This window comes from Lagopus leucura, unplaced genomic scaffold (genome assembly GCF_019238085.1).
Source record: "Lagopus leucura isolate 7727_CA_CO unplaced genomic scaffold, USGS_WTPT01 Super-Scaffold_741, whole genome shotgun sequence".
Taxonomy (NCBI): Eukaryota; Metazoa; Chordata; class Aves; order Galliformes; family Phasianidae; genus Lagopus; species Lagopus leucura.
This window is the reverse complement of record NW_024962256.1, coordinates 2,688,547-2,709,163: the sequence shown is the minus strand read 5'-3', so window position 1 is coordinate 2,709,163 and position 20,617 is coordinate 2,688,547. Positions and strand designations below refer to the sequence as shown.

Sequence of the window (20,617 nt, the reverse complement as noted above, 5' to 3'; positions counted from 1 at the left end):
CCCCTGCTTTAATAACCCATTGTTCGCCTGCAGTTGCCTCGGTGAGATAAATCACCAACAGGCAGAGCCTCCAGAGGGGAAGTGCCATCCCACGCATGTCACTGGGTGTAAGCCAGGGGCTGTGCTTCACGAGGGGCAGCCCCACAAGCAGCAGCCCCACGAGCAGGTCCACTGCACAAACATCTGCCCTGCCCAACAGCTCGGGCCATTTCTAACAGGTTTATAGCCATAACTGCTCCATATTTACTCCTCAGTGTGGGCTGGATGGGGCTCATGCCATCACCCCGCCTTCTGCTGTGGTCTGTGTTAGCACCAGGCTTTGGGTAACAGTGGCTGCAGGTAATGCTGAAGTACAGAAGGTGATCACAGAGAATATTTGACCATTGGAGAAAAAACACAATGGGCAGAGAAATTAATCCAACCATACAGGAAATGATAGAACTCGAGAAGTCACTCATTTAAGATTTTCCTCATATCCTCATATGAGGAAATAAAGAAGAGCACTGAACATAGTTAACATCCCACTAATGAGACATCCGATTGCCCAGAACAAAGCGATAATGAACATGAGCTGTGTTTCCACCAAATCTACCAGAAAGATTTTTAAGGGTCTGCTTTCCCACTGACACAAACACATGACTCCCATTAGCCTTAATAAAGGAAGGCTGCATTCAATGAGAGTAATTTCCCAGGACTGCACAAGCAAACTGTGGCAGGACTGAGACACAGGAGAGATTGCTAAGAGAAGTTGTCTGCCACAAAACCATACTGACAGACCAAATTCTTTCATAATTTTCCCATGAATTTCTTCAGCTTTTGTTAAGTGTTTTTCACTTTAGGCCAGGAAAAATATTACGGACTTTTCTTATGCCAAAAGTTTGGAAAAACAAATCAGATAGTGGAATGCTTAGCTCACTTTTAGACTGAACTGAATATAACTTAAAACACGCACTTTTTGTTTACTTTAATCTTAATGCATTGTCCCTGTATACTATTTTTGACTCTGTAATATGTTAAATCTCACTTCTGTAACAATGCAAATTTGTTGACAGGATGGTAGGTTAAAGTTTATCTTTCAGCCTGCTTCCCTTGCACCAGTCAGAGAAATCTAGTTATGTCAATTTATGTCCCTCTCAGTGCGGCGAGGAAACGGAGCGGAATGCCAGAATGCGGAAACAATGCAAAAAACTAACGCCAGCGCTGAGCATCTGATGCTTCGGCTGTGCTCTGTGTGCCCCCATGAGACTTTGAGATTAGTACTTTGCATCTCAAACCTGCAAGAGTTTAGAACCTAAAAGAGCCGTAAGTTATTCAACCTTCTAATAGCAGAAAGTTTGTTTTGGGGTCTTTTTTCTCCAGTTCAAATTTGGGAATTCAAAAATGAGTGCTTTTCTTTTCCTTTCCTCCCCCGACACCAGAAAATTCAATTTGGTAAGCAACATAAAATATTTCAGCACGTGTTTTCCATGAGAAACATATTTGATGTAATCTAAGACATTCAATACAATTATAGTACACATCAATGAAGGCTGCTTCATGCACTGTCCTATAACTTTGCATAAGAATAGACTCCTCTACTTAATGCACTGGCTAACACAGGAGAACATATAGTTTGTTACTACTTAAACTCATGAAAAAAAAATCTATTGGCACATATACTCACAGAATCTGAACTGCTTTGATATAAGAAACCAAGAAAGTGAACTGCAGTGCAACACTTGCTATAGCTGTGTGACTGGTACAATGCTGTATTTTAGAGCCACATATCAAAAATGTGCCTTGCCAATGAAATCAAAATTAGCTGTAAAGAAACGTGTTAAAATTAAAATCTGTAAGGTCAGTACAGCAAACCACAGTACTGTGCCATACTACAACCAGCCCTGTGCCCAGTGCAGCTCTGGCACACACTTGAAATCCAGCACCAGTTCTCCAGAGGCTGGTGCTCCGGTCTGCTTGAATGGAAGCAAAATCAGATTTCACACTCCTCAAAAAAATAATAATAATAATAGCATGCAGAACAACTAAGGCAAAGAACAGCTGATTTAAAGACAGATACCAGCTTCAGTGAAAAATCTTACTCAAAATGAAATCATAACTCACCAGCCATGTTGCTGCTCTAGAAATAAAGATCACTAAAACGTGGAATAGAAGACAATGAAAATACAAGACAATTTTCTGCAGCTTCCATCCCCGACTGTTCTGTCAAATACACAATAGCACAAAGCATCTTTATGACAGGAATAAAAGACTCTTTAAATGCTCCTTTTATTTTTTATTGAATGAACGCACTCTTACACATAGCTCATGGAAGATGGCTTGAGCACTAGCACTGCCAAACTATGTATTTGATTAGTCAACTATAGCATGCAAGTTACATGTAGAACAATCTGAAACACGTATTAATTGCACATAATGTGGCAAGTCAGGTGTTTGATCAGAAGACTGAAGCTGCAGTGTTCTGAGACATGCAGTCATCGTTAAGGTTAAAAACTGGTCAGTGGGTGTTTCACCACAACTGACAGAACACTTCTCAGCTCACAGTCACTGGCAAAAAAAACCCTCAAACTAAACCAGAAGGGTGTTCAGACCCAAACCCTCAGACTCCTCCCAATAAGTGCTGGGTTTGGTGTGGTTTGCCCTTGTCGCAGAGCCACGACTTGTTGCTAATGCTGCTGCTCCCTTCAGGAGGCACCGCACACCATACCAAGCCACACCTCCCCATCATTTGAAAAGATACCATCAGATGAGGCACTTCCAGAGAAATCCTCTCCTACTGAGTATTAGAGTTTACTCGTAGGCGGAAAAAAAACAAAATTCAGTTGGACTCGCATACATGAACTCCTTCAAAGTTTGCACCAACCTGTTACGTAACCCACAGGCAAGTGCAGCCGCAGACTCTCCAGGTCAAGGTGTTCTCTGTATGATAAAATTACATTGCCCATCTACTCTATCTGTTGTTAAAACTCTTTTTTTGACACTCGTAATCTCTCAGACAGAAAAGCACAAGATTAAAGTGCATCGGGAAGAACAGGGCACGAAGCCAGAGCAGAAACCAATCAAAGGGCCTCCAATCCTTGTTTCAGCAGCCCTTGCACTGGAAGGGAAACTAAAAGCGCTGCATGGTGCCTGAAGTGGACATGGACATGTTATTGGCTGTAAAACACAAGTGCAGCTCTTTAATTTCTTAAATATTTACCACTCAGACATTACACAGTATAAAACTCAGAGCTGTGTTCCTGATGCTTGGACCCTTCTGTCAAAACACATATTGACATAAGACCTCCTGGTGAAAACATTTCAAAATGCTTTCACACTTTTGTTTTGAAGTACAAATCCGTTTTCCCTACCCTTCCCCCTCCACCCACCCACTCTTCCAAACAAGTAAGTAATCCAACCTTGCACAGGAATTTTAATTGTTTCCATAACTCCTATCACCTGCCAAAAAAGTGCTCAGTATGACAGAGATTGGACAGGGTGCCTCTGCTGCATATATATATATATATATTTACAATATAAGCATGCACATATACACACACGCACATATATACATGAATATGACTTACATAGCAGTTCACTTCGGCATAACTGTAAAGACCAGAAGACTTTGTAAGACCCAGCCTTACTCTCTGAAGTAGCAACCATGGCTTAAGCACCCTTGGGCTCAGATTTACAGCCAAGTTACTACAGCTCAACTTCTTGCCTCCTGCATGAGCCAGGCTTGGTGTGCTGTCTCCTTGCACAGCATTAGCCATAACAGATCCTAATTAGCAGTAGCGTGAGAGGCTAAACTAAGACACACACTGCAATGTTTGTTGCAAGTGAAGTGCGGTTCCACAGATCTCCCAACAGCCTCCGAGAGCTTGGCTGACGTGGGTGCTGTGATTGGACGCCTGGCTCCTTGCAAGAGTTGTGCAACTTCTTACATTTTATTTTTGTTCTTTTAATTTTAAGATCTTGGCCTGTCAACCCTTCCTCACACCACACATCATCTCTTACCACAAATAAGAGCCCTGGTTTCAGTGGGACCTTTGAAATACTCATCTTGTGGCAGGACTAATTGCACAATGCAAGCTTGTAAGGATATTTTCAGCATACCCATACAGCTTCATTTACTTAGTATTTTGGACCAGGTCTAAAGTAAAAAACACCACAACATTTCTCTAGCATTTGTTTAAACAAGTAATTCATTTTTTAATATCACGCTCTTTATAAATTTATGACATGTGATTACTGAACCTCAGTAAAATCCTAAGGACTGCTGTAGTTATTTAGGCAAAAATGCTTTTGTTACTGGAGCTTATACGTGTTCCCTTGGGTAAGTTGCAAACCAGAGTAAGTTTGCTGACAAGGGAGGCCTAATGATTTCCATAGAACAAAGGTGCATTTAGAACAGTTTAATAAACAAGAGGAAAAATATCTCTGGGATTTACAGCATAGCAGCTACTAAATTATTATCTTCAACAGTAGATACTACATTTTTCCACTTATGTTAAAACTACAACCAACATGCTGCAGCTTCTGACACTTCTGGCGTTCAGAGAAAACTACTTTCTACAGCATCCTTTGATTTGTGATGGGTGGTTTGTTTTTGAATTGTTATTGGCTAAGTGAAGCCTTGAGGCAGATGTGCAGCATTGCTGATAACGTGCGTTTTCCAGCCCTGGGATAAATTTCCCACAGCTGCCGGCCTGCAACCTGACGACTTTCACAAGTTTGACTGTCTCACATTTGGACACAGCAGCGTCAGTCCATTTGATGTATGAGCTCTAGAACTCTAGATGGAAGACAAACATTTTCAGTACTGATTAGTTTCAACTGAAAACTCCTGCTTCATTTCAGACAGCACTACATCTTGTGTTCAGAAAGCCAAATCTTGCTGAAGAGACATTTCAAGCTGGAAGTCCACAGTCAGAAATGATTTTAGAAGGTGCAGTCAGGATTTGGATACTGATGTTATTTCACAAACAAACCCAAATGAGCACACACATTTCAGCACCTTTGCATCACTACCACCAAGGTCTATGTTGTTTTCAAAGTCTACAAAACTAGCTTTTCACAGCTGCAAAGGAAGTGACACAGGAAGAACAATGTGGGCAGCGTGTATCAGCAATAATTCCATCCGCTGCTGCCCAGCTGTGTGCACAGGGAGGAATTGAGCTGCTTCCTCTCCCTGAGCTGTCATTCGGGCATTAGGAATGCATGTGCTATGGCATGGGGCTGGAGGAGGGCACAGACACAGCGGCCAGCCCAATGCGACCTCTCACAGCCTGCTCTCTTCTCAAACAGGACCTACCTATGTATTGCTAAAAAGCACATAAGATGTCTCTCAGAATTAAAGACCACAGTTCCTTAGTCGAAATGAGGTGTGCTGTTTTGGACTAGAGTGACTAAGGCTGAATTCAGATGCAGTGCAAGCTCCAAGCCTACATACGACTCATACCGCAAAACAGACCCAAGGTGACTGCAGTTGTGGGTTTGAAGTGGTACACAACTCTCAGATGTGCTACACACCAAGGATTTCACAGGGAAAGAATGCAAAAGGTGTTTGGAAAATCCACAGTTTTCCCAGTCAGCCACAGTGTGAGTAGCTGTAGCTTCCTGGAAGGAAGCTTCCTGGAAGGAAGCTACAGCTACTCACGCTGTGAATGAGCTCACATGAATGGCCAGATGTGTGCCACCTACATTACTCAAGTATGGGAGGTGCTCAATGGTGCCTAAAAAAACCTACATCACGTAGGGGCTGAGGACTGACCTTGCCAAGTGAATCACCTTGCCTCACACATAACAGTAACAGCTCAAGAGTCACTGGTGACGATTTAATTTTTTTCTTCCCTTCTAAATTTAAATCAGAACCAAAGTTGCCCAGCAACTAAAAGTTCCCAGTCTGAAAGAAAAATTCCCAAATCCTGAAGTAAACGAGCTCTCATTCATCCTTCACATGATGCATGAGCTACATTGCTACCCAACATCGCCATGTGCAACACCCGTGTACACACATTCACGGGTACACACATTCACAAAGTCCTAGAGGGGGATTCTTTTTTGCTTCAGTTTAGATGTTTACAAACATTTGAATTACTTGTCTAAAGTCTTCCTTCAGGCTGCAGTGAATCATTTTCTAGACTTTGCTGGCTGTACTGACTTAACATAAATTGTAACAGAGCTCGCAACTTGACATCCATATTGCTGCCATCCCAAGTTATGCAAGATGAGTGCTGCTCTAACACACCAGCAGGGTACATGCAAGACAGGAAATATGTAGCAAGAAGAGATTGCTTAGTCAAATACCAGAGAAAAGAAGAAGAAAAAAAAAAAAGAAAGACCACAAATGATGGCTTTTAAAACAAGAACTCATTAAATTCTTGCAACTCACACAGCAGCACAGGCAGGGCATTTTGGCATGTGTTTTTCCATGCTTTTCACTAACTTCAGGGGGTTTCAATCCACTCACAAAGCTCTATTACATACTGATTTTCTGCACTGCGACACAAAGCAATGTAAAATGAGTGCACAGCAGATACCAAGCAAATACTGAGATCTGGCAATGGTGGTGTGAATGTAGATGTACAGCTAAAATATGCTGTGAGAAAATGTCACCAGCACAAACAGGCTTTCAGAACATCAAGTGCAGGAGCTGCTAACGTAACAGGCGCTAAGTGAAAACACATCTGATTCCTTAAAAAAATTGTAAGTCACAAAAGATGTCAACAAGCAGGAAAGAGAGAAAGAAGAAAGGGAAGAGGAGGAGGGGTGGGCAAATATAATAATTAAAGCTTTAGTGTTCTTGTGGTCAAAATATATGTTTATTTGATTAGGAAGCTGTATTTCCATGAGGAGTACTACAGAGCAAATAAGCTTAGGAGGAAATGATGCCTAATGAATTCCGTAAAAGATTTTTAAAGCAACTGTAACACTTTCCTTCTTGTTCCGCACAAATACTTGAAGCTAGCATACATCCCTAAGACCAAGTTTTCTTGATTTTAGTATTGCTCTCATGAGAGAATAAACGAGCCAAAAAGTTAACAAATGAATTACACAGCTCACACTGCTAGACCTCAACATGGTGTCAAAATCTTTGCATTTCACTGTTAGTATGACACGTAAATAAGCAAAGTGCTGGTCTATACCAGAAATCCTTTAAAAGTTACAGTGAAAGCAGAGTTAAAGCAACAAACCCACACATCTATCAACCCATTACAAACATCCTGATATGCCATTTGGTAAAAGCTAATGTAAACCCAAGCCCTTACACCACTGCTTAGATATTTTGGGCTGAATTGGTATGATTAATGGCAAGCATAGAACGTTATAAATTACAGTGAAGATGAAAGGATGTCTGAATACTTTTCTGAAACATGGAAGTTTATCAGTGCCCACCTACTAACATATGCTTTCTCCATATGACACAACGTGCGCAGCAAAACAATGGCGCACACTTGATGATTTATGTTTTAAAAAGACAGCATGAACGTACCAGCAGTGCTTTTCCCTATATCCTGAAAGCCAGATTTGGTCAAAGAAAATGCTTCAGTGGGAGGAACATGATCTCTTCTGTTATTTTTCCCCATTTTACAATTCCTTAGTACAAAACTGGTACATAGCCAAGCAATAGAGAAGTGTTTCTTCCAGTCTAGTTTTACTTCAAAGCCACCTCTCCATCTGTAGCAATTGGACAGATCAATACAGTGGGAAAGGTGTTACAACAAAGGTGTGATGACGGAAGGACCCACACGATAGAAAGGCACTACAAACGAAGGGAAGAAGACTGCTCACCCATATCAGAAGATTCCAGGTTCACAGGGGAAAGCTCCACCAAGGAGGGATCTCCAGAAAGAGATCCTTCCCCCGTGGCAGTCAGCCCTTAAACGAGGTCTAAGAGAAGTGCAGCCAGGCTTCACGCCTTCTAGTCACACAGCTGAATTGCCTTCACCTGTGCTCCCAAGGCTGACCCTGTCCTTTCCCCAGGTGCTCAATCAGTGGTTCGGGCTGTGACTCAACAGTTCCCATATACCATCATTACAGTATCACCATTTTACACAGATCAATGTTGAGAGCTTTTTTCAGCTAATAATTTTTCAAACATTCACAGGTCATCAGCACTTCATCTGCAGTTAATGAAATGCAAATCCTCCCTGCTTAGGTGGTAAATAGCTGCAACCCCCCCCCCCCCGCAGCAGACAGCCTTGTTGCTTTGCTCAACTTTTTACTGTTTCAGGGGAGATGTCATTGGAACAACTGCATCAAACATCTCTTCTGTTTAATCAGGTATTTTTCTCTCTGTAAAGCTCATTAAATGCATATTTTCTCTTTCAGTTCATGAATTTGTACACATATGCTAGACTATCAAAAAAAAAAAAAAAAAAGAGGTGTTTTATTCTTACACAGACTTTTTACATGGAAAAAAATGTAAACCCATTCAGTCTATAAGCAAGGTTAGACATCTTGGAAAGGCTGCATCTATGGAAGATCCAGTACAAACCTAGAATTAGTCCCAAGAATCCTTCTGGAACCTTTGCACCAAACACAAAGAAGACACCACGCCTTCTTTGTTTTGTATCCTCTTACCAAGAAGTGAGCATCAGCAATTAAAAAAAACCAAAACTAAAGATATCCTGCCTGACTCATGCCACTCACATCTGAAGACAGCAGAAAGCTCAGACTTGGCAGATTTCATCGGGCTGTACTGACCATGCCACATCCACCACTTAGAATCATAGAATCACCAAGGTTGGGAAAGACCTAAAAGATCATCCAGTTCAACCGTTCACCTATTCCCAATAGCTCCCACTAAACCATGTCCCTCAACACAACATCCAGCCTTTCCTTGAACACCCCCAGGCTCGGTGACTCCACCACCTCCCTGGGCAGCCCATTCCAGTGCCTGACCACCCTTTCTGAAAAGTAATACTTCCTCATGTCCAGCCTGAATCTCCCCTGCCGTAGCTTGAAACACTTGCTACAGAAGTACAAGTTTACCTACATCTTGTGGTCAGGACTTGACCAAAATTCAACAAGCATTCACATCCAAATATAGGTCTGCAGTCACAGACTTAAACCACATACTGGACAGTTAATGCATTCAATATAATACAGTTTATTTTAGTCCAGTGTTTCTTATGACTTAATTGTTTACTGGCATCCACACATTTTACAAGGAGTTACACTGCGATACGGCATATTGTCTCTGGTCATCAAGTTCATATATTTCTCACAAAGACACACAATTGCATGACAAATAATTGCTTTTTTTTTATTTTATGATACTGGCAGTTTCAATTCTGTGAGCTGAAGGAGTGGAAGAGACCCAGCAACCTGCATGTCTGCTGTAAGCTTCAAGAGCATCTAACTATTTGATGTACTTGTTCCCTTTTCCCAACACAAGATAAGTGATGTAAGCCCACGTATTTACCAGTTCCATAGTTTTTATTTGTGTGTAATGACGCACACCAGCTCGCCTGCATAGACTGCTCTGTGGTACCTTGACTGTTTCTGGAATGCTTTTAAGATACTGAAATTGTGTTTGCCTATTTTCATACCTCTGATCCTAATTTTAAGAAACAGATCACAGTTGCTAGAGTAGCATTTTCACATGCAGCTACCAGCATTTCACAATGAAACTCATTCTCAAGATTCACCTGTAAAGTTTCTGCACGAAGACCTCTCAGGAAAGGCAACTTGGATATAAATCATTCAGCTTTCATTTTGCACCTTATCTTCTCTGAGGCTTTCACACTTGGGCCATCTATCAGCTCTCCAGTCTGTCTGGCAGGATTTCTATTTCTGATGCATTCGAAATGATTCAATATGAGTGATTTATCATAGACTCTCACGTCTTTAGTGATTTTTTTTTCTCAGAATATATTTAGCCAGACTCATTATATTTTAAAATTTAATTTGCAAGATGCTTTTTTTTCCTGTCTATTTTCTTTGTTTGGATATAACTTCAACTTTTGAAAAATGTTTCCTTGTTTCTAATGGATTCCTTAACTCTGCTATAAAAACCTCCTTGCCTCTTAACAACAACAAAAAAATGAGTAGTAACAATAATAAAAAATGAATATGTTGTGTTTGAGACATGGCATATATTTTATCCAACTTTTCATGTGAGGTCTTTAAAGAGCTGCAAGGTTCAATTTCCTCATAACAAGCTTCCTCACTTTATGCAGCACTTCTTCTCTAAATTCAAAACTCTACTATAGTGAACTTTCTGGATATTTCTGAAAAGACCTTGAAATGCAGTATATTATGGCTACAGATACAACATGATACCAAATGTTTGAAACTGTACTCTCTACCCAGGTCAGGATAAGCCCGAGCTGCTCCCCATCCTGTGGGTTCTTCTACTGGTTGCACTCTAGAGCACCTCTTTGGTCCAAAATGTTATTCTCTTTGTTCTCAATGAGTGATGGGTATTGCAATACCTAGGTATTTTTCATTGTACAGAATAAGAAATTTAAGTGATGACTGAAATATATCCCTTCTTTCCCCTCATTCTTTTCTTCATTGTCCAGAACTTACCAACACCATCACCTCTGCCTTGAAGTTGTGAGATTTCTTCTGACCATCAAATTCTAACTGATGTATGACCTCACTGAAAGACACACATCACCATCTTTTTCTTCCCATTGGCATTCTATAAAACTTTAGGTAGAAGCAAGCACATATTTGGTGTACCTGCAGACTTCTCCATTCCCTTTGTCTAACGTATTATTTGTCATATCCCAGCTGATTTTTGCTAATTTGTGTCTTTACTGTTTGAGGATTATTTGCTCTCAGAAGACAGAACACACCAAACTCAATAACTGCCTTCCCTTTTCCCTGGAGTTTGAAAATTTGTTTGCAAGCCTTTGTAGCATCAACTGCCTTTTGCTGGCTCCCAGTTGGTTTAGCACAAGGTCATCCCTACTTCTCAGATCTTTTCATTGCCAAAGTTTTTCCTCCTACTCCCAACTGAACAAAAGCCTTTTTTTCCACACTTTCTCAACCGTGCACCAAAGATGTCCCTCTGCCTCAGCAATAGTTCATCATACATAACACTGGGAACATCTCAGATCACTTCACCAAGGTCTCCTATTTTCTGCCAGTACACATTTTGCTTTTGAAATTCTGTCCTACCTGCACTGCTTGTCCCTGAATCCTTCCCAGAACTTCAAAAAGAACGCATCTAAGCAGAAGACCTGAGGCCTACGATCATGGCAGCCACAGTACTTTTTCCAAGTACATCTGATAACCAGCTCAGCCGCTGCAGTCTGACCTATCTTTAAATGCGATGTGATTTGCCAGTTACTCTGCTTCTGCCTAAATTATTTGTCCCAATTACATATGTTAGTTGTAACTGCCATGGAAAACAGAAGCACTGGGGCAGAAGTGGCAAAGAGCTGCAGGGAGCCACTTCAGCCACAGGTTGAGTGTTTTTGCAATAAATCCGTCTGCTAGTGGAGACATCCAATTTTCAAAGCTCTAGTTTAGTCCAGAACCTCATTACCCATGCCACATTGATTGTAAATACTAATTTAAAATCACCATCATTACACAATTCCAGCTGCATTTCTGTAAATTATGATCTCAAGCTCAATGGCTGGGGGTTAAGGGAGATACCCTTACCGGTGTGCTTTTGCATGATCCAAATGTTTAGGGATAAGCAAACTAATTATAAGATGTGAAATTTAGATGTGGTCACTGAAGGATGAAACTACCACTGACAAAAAGGACATATTAAATGTTTTCTTGTGTATTTCTGCTCTGAAGAAACAGTTGCTGTTGTGTTCACTGTAAAGATGACAAGGTAAATTTTACTAGAACTACCAAGATCTTGATGAAATAAATTCATGAAAATACCTTAATGTACAGTCTATAGTTTAAAAGAGCTGAAGGAAGACAGTATTGATTTTAACAGCTTATTGGAAACGACAAGTTAAAGAGATAAAATTTAAAATAACACCGATCAGCTGAAATATGTAAGATTTTCAGCCCTGTTCTTCTCATGAAGCATTTCAGTCTACTAAAAATATTAGCACTGCATTCACCTCTTTGCACTGATAAGTCCGTCCACAAAGTGCCAGCACCATTTAAGTAGCTACAGTGTCCTATTGTACTCATTACGTGAAAATCTCAAAGCTATGGACAACTAATCAGAAAATCTACACTTCTTATCAACTCTTGCCCTTCGGTTTTAATCTGGAAAATTTGTGTGGGCACAATAGTTCATGCATCAGGCATGGAAAAGTCTTTAAAAAGCATCAATTAGTTGTAGTGAACCAATGAAAAATACTTTCTGACACTAGGAAAGGCAGGAGGCTGCCACGGGAGCTGCAGCATTCAGTTCCCTGCCAGCCATCTAAACTAAACTAACTAAATCTGAACTCAAACCCCTGCTCTGAATTAATTCAACCCAAATTTACAGCCTACGTCAAGTATAATGCTTCTCTTCGTATCTTTGCAGTTAAAGATGGAGTAAGCTGATAATAAACAGATTTGATGCAGCAATCATCGTTCGCCAAATTGTGTAGTTGTGCTAACATTAATTCAGAAATACGGATAAATTATACTTAAAAATCAATGGGTCTAGTTGCAGTTAAGTCCCAATACCTGTACAGATGAACTTCACACTGAAGTGTTTAACAAGGAACCCTGTGATGCTTCTCTATGCTGAGGTGCTGACACCAGGCAATAGCAGCAACTCTTGTCCACTGAATATAACTCCCCATTGCAGACAGAGCATAAAGAAATCAGACTCACTTTACATTGGAGGTATTTTTCCCTCCACTGAGACTCTCATCAGCTTAAAAATAACAGGACACAAATCCCACTTCCCAGCACCTCATGCTGATAGCAAACAGACTACAGCTGTGGCAAAACTCAGCTAGCTGACAGGACTGGCACTTTAGGATCAGAAATCAGAGCTGCAAACCACTTGACTGACACTGTTTTAATGTGACGTACCAAGAAAGACAACTGAACCCAAACTAGTTCAGCGTTTAGCAAAGTTAAACACAGTTTTATCTCTGTGAAGAATTGCTGCTCATTAGCAGAATGACAAAGCCATCATGTTACTACAACTGAACTGTGAGGAAGTAAGCCCAGCTTCAGCAGAGGGGAAACAAAAAGCTGTGTGTTTATGAAACTGACTTTCTAAATATCAACATTTGCTAAGGAGGTCACCATTACAAAATACAGTGCAATGCGTGAAGGGAAAAGAATAATCCTAAAAAGACAGGATGTTGTTGAAATTATTAAATTGGTATCGAGTGGATGGGAGTTTTGAGGCTTATAATTGTTTTGGAAAAAGTTCAACTTTTAAACACTCATTTTTCATTCACTCCACTCAGCTTGTGAATAAAGCCAAACCAGACTGGGCTGGAAAAAAACAACCAACAATCTCCACTGCAACTCACAGTGATGAACTGATACATATCTAGCTACATTTTTTATGCTCAGAAAGACACGGTATTTTTATGTCATCAAGCACAGGCTTGCTCTTGAACTGAGAAATAATTTAAAAAATAAGCAGAGTCTGGTGCAGACAGGGTGACACATTTAAATCTCACTCATAGGGATAATGCTGGCAAAACTGAATGATTTTTGCCTTTTGGAAACAGTATTTAATTCTAAACTAGATCCGTTCTCTTGTAGTTGTAAGCTTACTGATTTAATATATGACAGTCTGAAATTTTAAATGAGCATTTCCAGCTTCAATTCCAACATCTTAAAGTAATAGCTGAAAATCTGATGAGCATATCACAAGCTGGTGAATAATTACATCACCTCATTTTTCCAGAGCTGGTCTTCGTTAATTCATAATTAATGGAATGAGATAACACAATCTGTACTACTAACTTTTAACAGTCTGTTTGTGTCAACTGAGAAAGCTGAAAACCGACAAATTTTTGTTGTTTGCTGCAATCCAGAGCTCCACTGCTTCCCTCCCACTGCTCGGCTGCATTCCCTCCCCAAAATTCCCTCTGGAAATGACAACAAAGCTCCTCCAGCCCCAGTGCAGTCAGAGACTTTCCATTCATTCTGTCCTCTTCCTCCTCCCGCTTAGCATGAAACTGCTTTATCGCACAGCCCAAGGAATTTGCCAGAGAATGCAATATAGAAACTTGCCTGCTGGCAGACAACCGTTTCCACAACAGTGGCATAGGAAAGGGAAGGGGAAAAGAGCAGTGAGTCTTCCAGTGCTCTTCAATACCTTCCAGGCACTTGCGGAAAAACAGGGCAGCACCCAAGATTCGGGATTTAAACTTCATGAAAAAAATGTCTTTGACATTTTTGTCTTTTTTTTTCCTAAATCCATAACGAGAACTGTATCTACAGAAATTCTGCACAAGCCCTGGGGTCGTCTATTAACAGTTTATAAAGTTGCATGAACTTGCTTAAGCCTTGCTTGAGACAACGGATCACAGAAGGAGCAGCAATTCTAGCAGCATCCCAAGATGATGTCTTTCATTTTACTTTGAAAGCCTCCTCATCCTCCACTAAGCTTTCCTCTTACAGTTTTCCATGGTGATGAGAAAAGTGGTGCGAGGGATCAAGTTTAGTCTGGTCCTGCCAGAGCAGCTTTCGTTTTGGCTCTCTTGAGATGGAGCAATCATGGCTTGGTGCTGAAGGCACAAAGAGCCAGGTCCTACTTTTTAATGGCAACCCACGCCAAAAATGTTTCTCACAAACCTAAACCACACAACGCTGTCATATGTGTAATAAAGCAACGGGAGGTACAAACAAAGAAGTGCTTTTTCAGGAGAAAGTTGTTCTACAACAACTGTAGAAACAAACAGGATCTCCTTTTGTCTTTTTTATGTTCTCTTTGATTACTTTAGCTTGCGCAATATATATCTCACATCGCATTTCATTTGTTTATGACTATCTGGGCAGAGCTCCAATGCTTTGATGCAACTGGTCACAGTGCACAGCCGGGTTCAGTGCAGGCACCAGCACAGCTCATGGCTACAGCCAGCCCAGCAAGAGCTTCAGAAAGTTTTTTCACCTCAACAGGCAAGCATGCCAACAAATGAGGAACGCTAGTTCCAGAGAGGTACAGAACAATATAACTGTCTTCATGCTACGTACAGCTCTTCTTTTCCAATCAAAGTGAAAAAGAACGCTGAGTGCAGACAGAGCACGAACAAACACTACTGTCCGCATTTACAAATATTTAGTGAAAAGGTTAATTTGAAGACTGAGAGACTTTCTTGACCTGAACTTCTCATGCTAGTGAAAAAAAGCTTCAAACTGATCCACAGCAGAGAATGAGGCATCAGATTACACCATTATTTTATGCAATGTGCATGAGCCGAGCTGCATGCTTAATTTTGTTTTTGTTAGTGGATGCGAGTCCAACTTATTTTCACGAATATTTACTGGGAACGGGCATCTCAGGCAGAAATACATTTGAATCCCATATCCTGCTTTGCTATTCATGTAGATGTGACTATCGAGTCTTTGATGTTTGAAGAGTGCTACCTGGGCACTTAAAATGGCCAAGATTAGAAAGGTGACTGAAAGAAGAAAGCCGTGCATGAGGCTCAGGGCTCCATGGGGACAAGGAAATCACGTTCAGCAGGATCCCAGGCCTCAGATACTAAAGAACGGTCAGGGCTGGTAACTGATGGAAGGGGAAGGACAAACTTTTTGTGCTTGCCTGAAATGGCATATGTCCAGGAGTAAATACTAATTTCCTACTGCTAGAGCCTGAGAAGGAGTGAAATTGAATGGATTTTGAGTCAATGGTCATCACAATTGCTGGCCTGGAAGGGCGAAGGTTGGTAGAAAAATAGAGACTCCTACACTCAGTGTAAGAGACAGATGTGTTGAAAGATGTGTTGGGTAGAAAAAAAATAAATCACACAAGTGCTTGCTTAAAATAGCCCCACAAGCACCACCTCATCCCCATGTGGGCTCTGAAGGCCCAGGGCTCCATAGCTCAAAGCAGCCGGGCAAGAGGCACGACCTTCACCTGCACCGGCATGGTCACCCTGCAATGGAACCTGAACCACACAAGCAGAGTAGCCCACTGACACTCTGAGTAGGACAGAGGCAAAAAGCTTTATCAGTTCAGACACTGGTAAAATATAAAAATACTTTGGTAGCTGCCTCAGACTGCCCTACCGCGACCTTGTCCTCAGTGCTACGTGTAAGGTGTTTCAAACTTCAATTTCTAGCAAAGTTAGTAATGTCCCCTGGACCTTAGAAGCACGCTGCATCCAAGAGGGACATCACCCACTGTTCTCAAAAAGCAAAAGCCCCCACAGCTTCACAAGCATCTCTTGACAGGGGCTGTGCAGGCAGAAGAGAGGCAGACGCAATTGGCCCCACAGCTCAGGATCAGCACAATTTTATCTAAGCAGGCTCAGTGCTTCTGGGTAATGCTTCTCTGCACTTCAGGGCACGGCTGAGCTTTTTTCTTCCTCCCTCTAAATCTATTTAGGCAAGAAATTTGGACACAGCCTTACATTAATCTTCCATCTGACTGTATTTTTGAACCATTTGCTTTCAGCCTGATGCTCAAACAAGGCAGGAAAGAAGAAGAGGCAGCAGTTTAGCCACGTTCTTCCATTTTTACAATGCAATGCAGAGGCCTGATGTGAGTGAGCAAACCCAAGCCCCCAGGTTACATTCTTCTGCATCTACCACCTTGCCTTTCATGCAAGCCCTGTTCATATTAAAGGGATCAGAGACCGTCCTCAGGCAGCCCCTCTCTTTGAAGACAAACCCTCAGCTTCATTTAATGGAAAAGCCCTCTCAGTGCAGGCCTTTGCCAAACAGCGCAGCAGGTTTAAACAATTACGCAAGACAGTGGATTTGGATTCCAGGCTCTTCTTGCTCGGTCTCCAGCTTTAAAAATAATATTTTTCTTTCTGCGAGGGCACTTCTGAAGTAAATGCTCAAAACAGTGACAGTCCAAAAGGCATTATGGAAAAAAAGTCAAAGCTTACACATTGTACCACACGTCATGAATAGAGAATCTCTTCCAACACTGAAAAATTGAAAAAAAAAATTTCTTTTCAGCATGTGTGAATCAAAGAAAGACATTAGTGAATCCTGACAGCTTCAGACAGAAGGGAATCAAAGCTCTTGGGATACATTACGCAAATGAGCAATGGCAAAGGAGGGAGAAGGATCCTATGGTTTCTTTTAACACGGAGCGATTAGTGGTGTTTTCTTAAACGGCTGGGAAAGTCTGCAGCATGGAGCCAGCCACATGTTACTTATCAATGTTTCAGAGCAGGGCAAGTAAGAAAGGCCATGTCTGGTTCCTTTTCCAATAGGGAAAAATCTCTTTTGAAGTCTTTTTGAGGGACCGATGGGGGAGAAAGTGTCAGGAAAAGGATCTGACAGGTTTTACACAGTCAGGAGCAAGACGATGTCTGGAGTAAAATCTCCTGTCTAAATTGGGCGAGGAGATAGAAACCTCTCCTTCAGCACCAAGATGCCAGATAAAAACGTCTGAGGCTCACTTCTATCTCTTTTCCAGTTGCACACAAATTCCTTCCCTAATGTTCTTCCAGCTCTTGTCTTGCAGGGAGTAAGTACCGTGCCTGCAGCCTGACCAGACAGGAGGACGTATGCTGGCACGGTGAGCACCCTAGGCACTGTAGAAGACATAGCTTTAATGGGGGAAGAGGGCATCTAAACCAAAGCCAAACAGCTAAGGAATCGCTCTGCTCCTTGAAAAGAAAGGCACCGCCGATGGACACACCACAGCTAACTCCATCGCTTCACTCTGGGACAAAATTCCTCTTCTATATTGCCAGTTCTGTGCAAGCAACTAAGTGGAGAAGTACTGCAACACCTGCTGTGTCAGTGTAATTGCCCTCTGCCAGGCAGAAGCCAGACACCCTGCATTTTTAGCAGCGCTGAGGGCTGCTCTGCCCTTCTTTCACCTTCCCACCCTCTGCAGACGCCATTCAAAAGGAAAACATCTACTATTTTTTTCCTCTTCACAAAGCCAAAACAAATCTTTGGTATAAACAATCTCTAAGAGATGTGTTAAAAGTTTGGGAGATTACTTCTGTATGAACCTTACTCCTGCCTGTATCGGACTTTGGCATTTGCAAGGTGTGTAGAAGAGCTTACGTTCCAACTCAATAGACAGTCAATGGGCATAGATAATTTTGCTATACTTTACCCCTTCCTATTAAAGCAGTTTCTCCTTCATGGATATGACTTTATTTAGGGAGATGGAGTTCGATGACTAACATCTGCTACAGCTCTGCCTGTCCCTCCTACATCCTCCTTCCCTCTCAAAAAAAAACAAAACAAAACCCCACAAAAAAGCAACAGAGTGGCAAACAAAAGAGATAAACCTTCTCCAATTCATCAAAATAAATAAAAATAAAAAAAGTTCAAGCTGCAAGCAATGCTTTGGCTTACCTGGGCTAGTGCTTACCCAGCTGTGAGCACACAGCCATACAGGTGGGCAGCACCAGCACATGTTCCTGTACTCATCCCAGAGCTAATGCACTATTTCTTCCCCACAGAAGTATTTTACACAACCTTAGTGACATCAAAACGTGCAGATAAAAACCACAATTACTTTAATAAGACTGCCTTAAAGTGGCAGTCTGCTAGCTCAGCCAACTCCCAGACCCCCAGTTAAAATCATTACACCGAAAGACCAGCGAGACCACAGCCAAGAATTCAGGTAATAAAGTGCTTTAGGTACCTTGATTTTTTCCACAGCTCTCCTTGCTCTATTAATGTAGTTGACCTGTAAAGCAGAAGAAAGAGATTATTGACTTCTGGAAGGCTTTTTGGTATTACTGGAATATACTATACATTTAAAACGTAAAGCAGAATTCACACAACGTTAGGTTTCTTGAATCCTTTTTGGACTATTTCATTGAATTACTTTGATACTACACAGCGCATTCTTCATATTAAAAAAAAAAAAACACAGCACAGGGAAACCTCAAGGAGCTCCTGGGTAGAAATCCAGCCTTGCACACACCAGGTTGCAAACAGAAACAAAATCCAGCTACCTGCTGAATGCTTGCAATAGGGCATAGCCACCACAGCCCCTCTCCTCGCCTCTCAGAAGCTGAACATCAGAGGAGCACAGCTCCCACTGCACTGCTGAGCTAACTCTGACCAGGGCAGGAGTGAAAAAAAAAGGGGAACACAGTACCTCTTTGAAGGCTGACAACTACGTAGCCGCTGGTATGACAAGTTCATAAGGCAACAACTGCCCTTCACTGACCCCTTCCCACCACTGAGCAGCTATGGGTTCTCCTCTCACCTTCATCTTTTAACATGAAAGTAAAACCCGTAAATAAAAAAGCAATTGTTCACTTCCGTCATCTTTTGTCTTCTCTGTCTCTGAGCACAAATTATCTTCAGTAGAACCCAAGAAAATCCATTTCCATCATCTTCCCTTTTCCCCCATCCACTTCTCTGAGGAAAAGAAATTTCCTGATGGACAGAGGCCAGACTCCTGGATGCATCCATGCATTAAAAATAAATAAACAAATAAATATATCATGATTTTTTTTTTTTAAGACCTATACATTGCAAAGTAGACATTTTATGCATGGTGAAAACACTGAGATCCATCTACCCATCAAGGACTTGTGCTGCTTCTTTCCAAACTGTGACCATTTGTATTCACTTAATGCTACTTCAACCACTATCAGCTCTCTGTTGTTACTCTTGCACGACTTCAGTACACTACCCTCAAGCATTACTGCTTTGGTCTTGTCAGCATATACAAATATTTCAAAATAACTGGGAGCTGTTGGAGAGGGTCCAGAGGAGGGCCATGAAGATGATCAGGGGACTGGAGCTCCTGCCCTATGAGGACAGGCTGAGGAAGCTGGGCTTGTTCAGCCTGGAGAAAAGAAGGCTGAGAGGTGACCTCATTGCAGCATTTCAATACCTAAAGGGAGCCTACAGAGGGGAGGGGAATCAACTCTTTGAAAGGGTTGATAACTGCAGGACAAGTGGAAATGGTTTTAAGTTGAAGGAGGGAAGATTTAGGTTGGATGTCAGGGGGAAATTCTTTACGGAGAGAGCAGTGAGGTACTGGAACAGGCTGCCCAGAGAGGTTGTGGATGCCCCATCCCTGGAAGTGTTCAAGGCCAGATTGGATGGGGCCCTGGGCAGCCTGGTTTAGCATTAAATGGGGAGGTTGCATATGGCCTGCATGTGGCAAGGGGGGTTGGAGATTCATGATCCTTGGGGTTCCTTCCAACCCTGGCCATTCTGTGATTCTTTGATTTAAAAGGTTCAACATTTTAGCACATTGGCTGTCCCATTCTTCATCACTAAATCAGAGTTTCAACTGCAAAGAACCGACTTCCAATAAATAAATAAATAAATCAACATGCACAAAAAGTAAATAGAATTACACAAAACTAATGTGTGACAATTGTCATAAGATACTCCAAAACAAAAAAGTTCTCCACAAGAGTCAAAATGAAATATTACTGCATGTGTGCTCAGTCTGCTTTCCCCTGAGTTATTGTGCTAAACAAAGTCCTTGCAATTGAATGTTGCAATAAATACAGCACTGCTTTCAACAAATGTGTACTTCAGTGTGAAGGATGTTTTATATTCAGCATCAGCAGTACAGGTGCAAAGCCACAGCACAATTCCCCTCCCTTCAGACACAAGAGGAACG

At 41.6% G+C, this 20,617-nt stretch overlaps 1 protein-coding gene across 3 annotated transcripts in view; it reads right to left on the bottom strand.

Annotated features, from left to right (window-relative positions):
• Positions 1-20,617, bottom strand: part of ADD3 (adducin 3) — an 89,518-nt gene that overhangs the window by 41,441 nt on the left and 27,460 nt on the right. For all 3 annotated transcript variants that reach the window (XM_042863805.1, XM_042863807.1, XM_042863806.1), the window contains exon 2: positions 18,665-18,709. The gene's annotated coding sequence lies outside the window, so the exon portion shown is untranslated. The remainder of the gene's footprint in view (positions 1-18,664; positions 18,710-20,617) is intronic.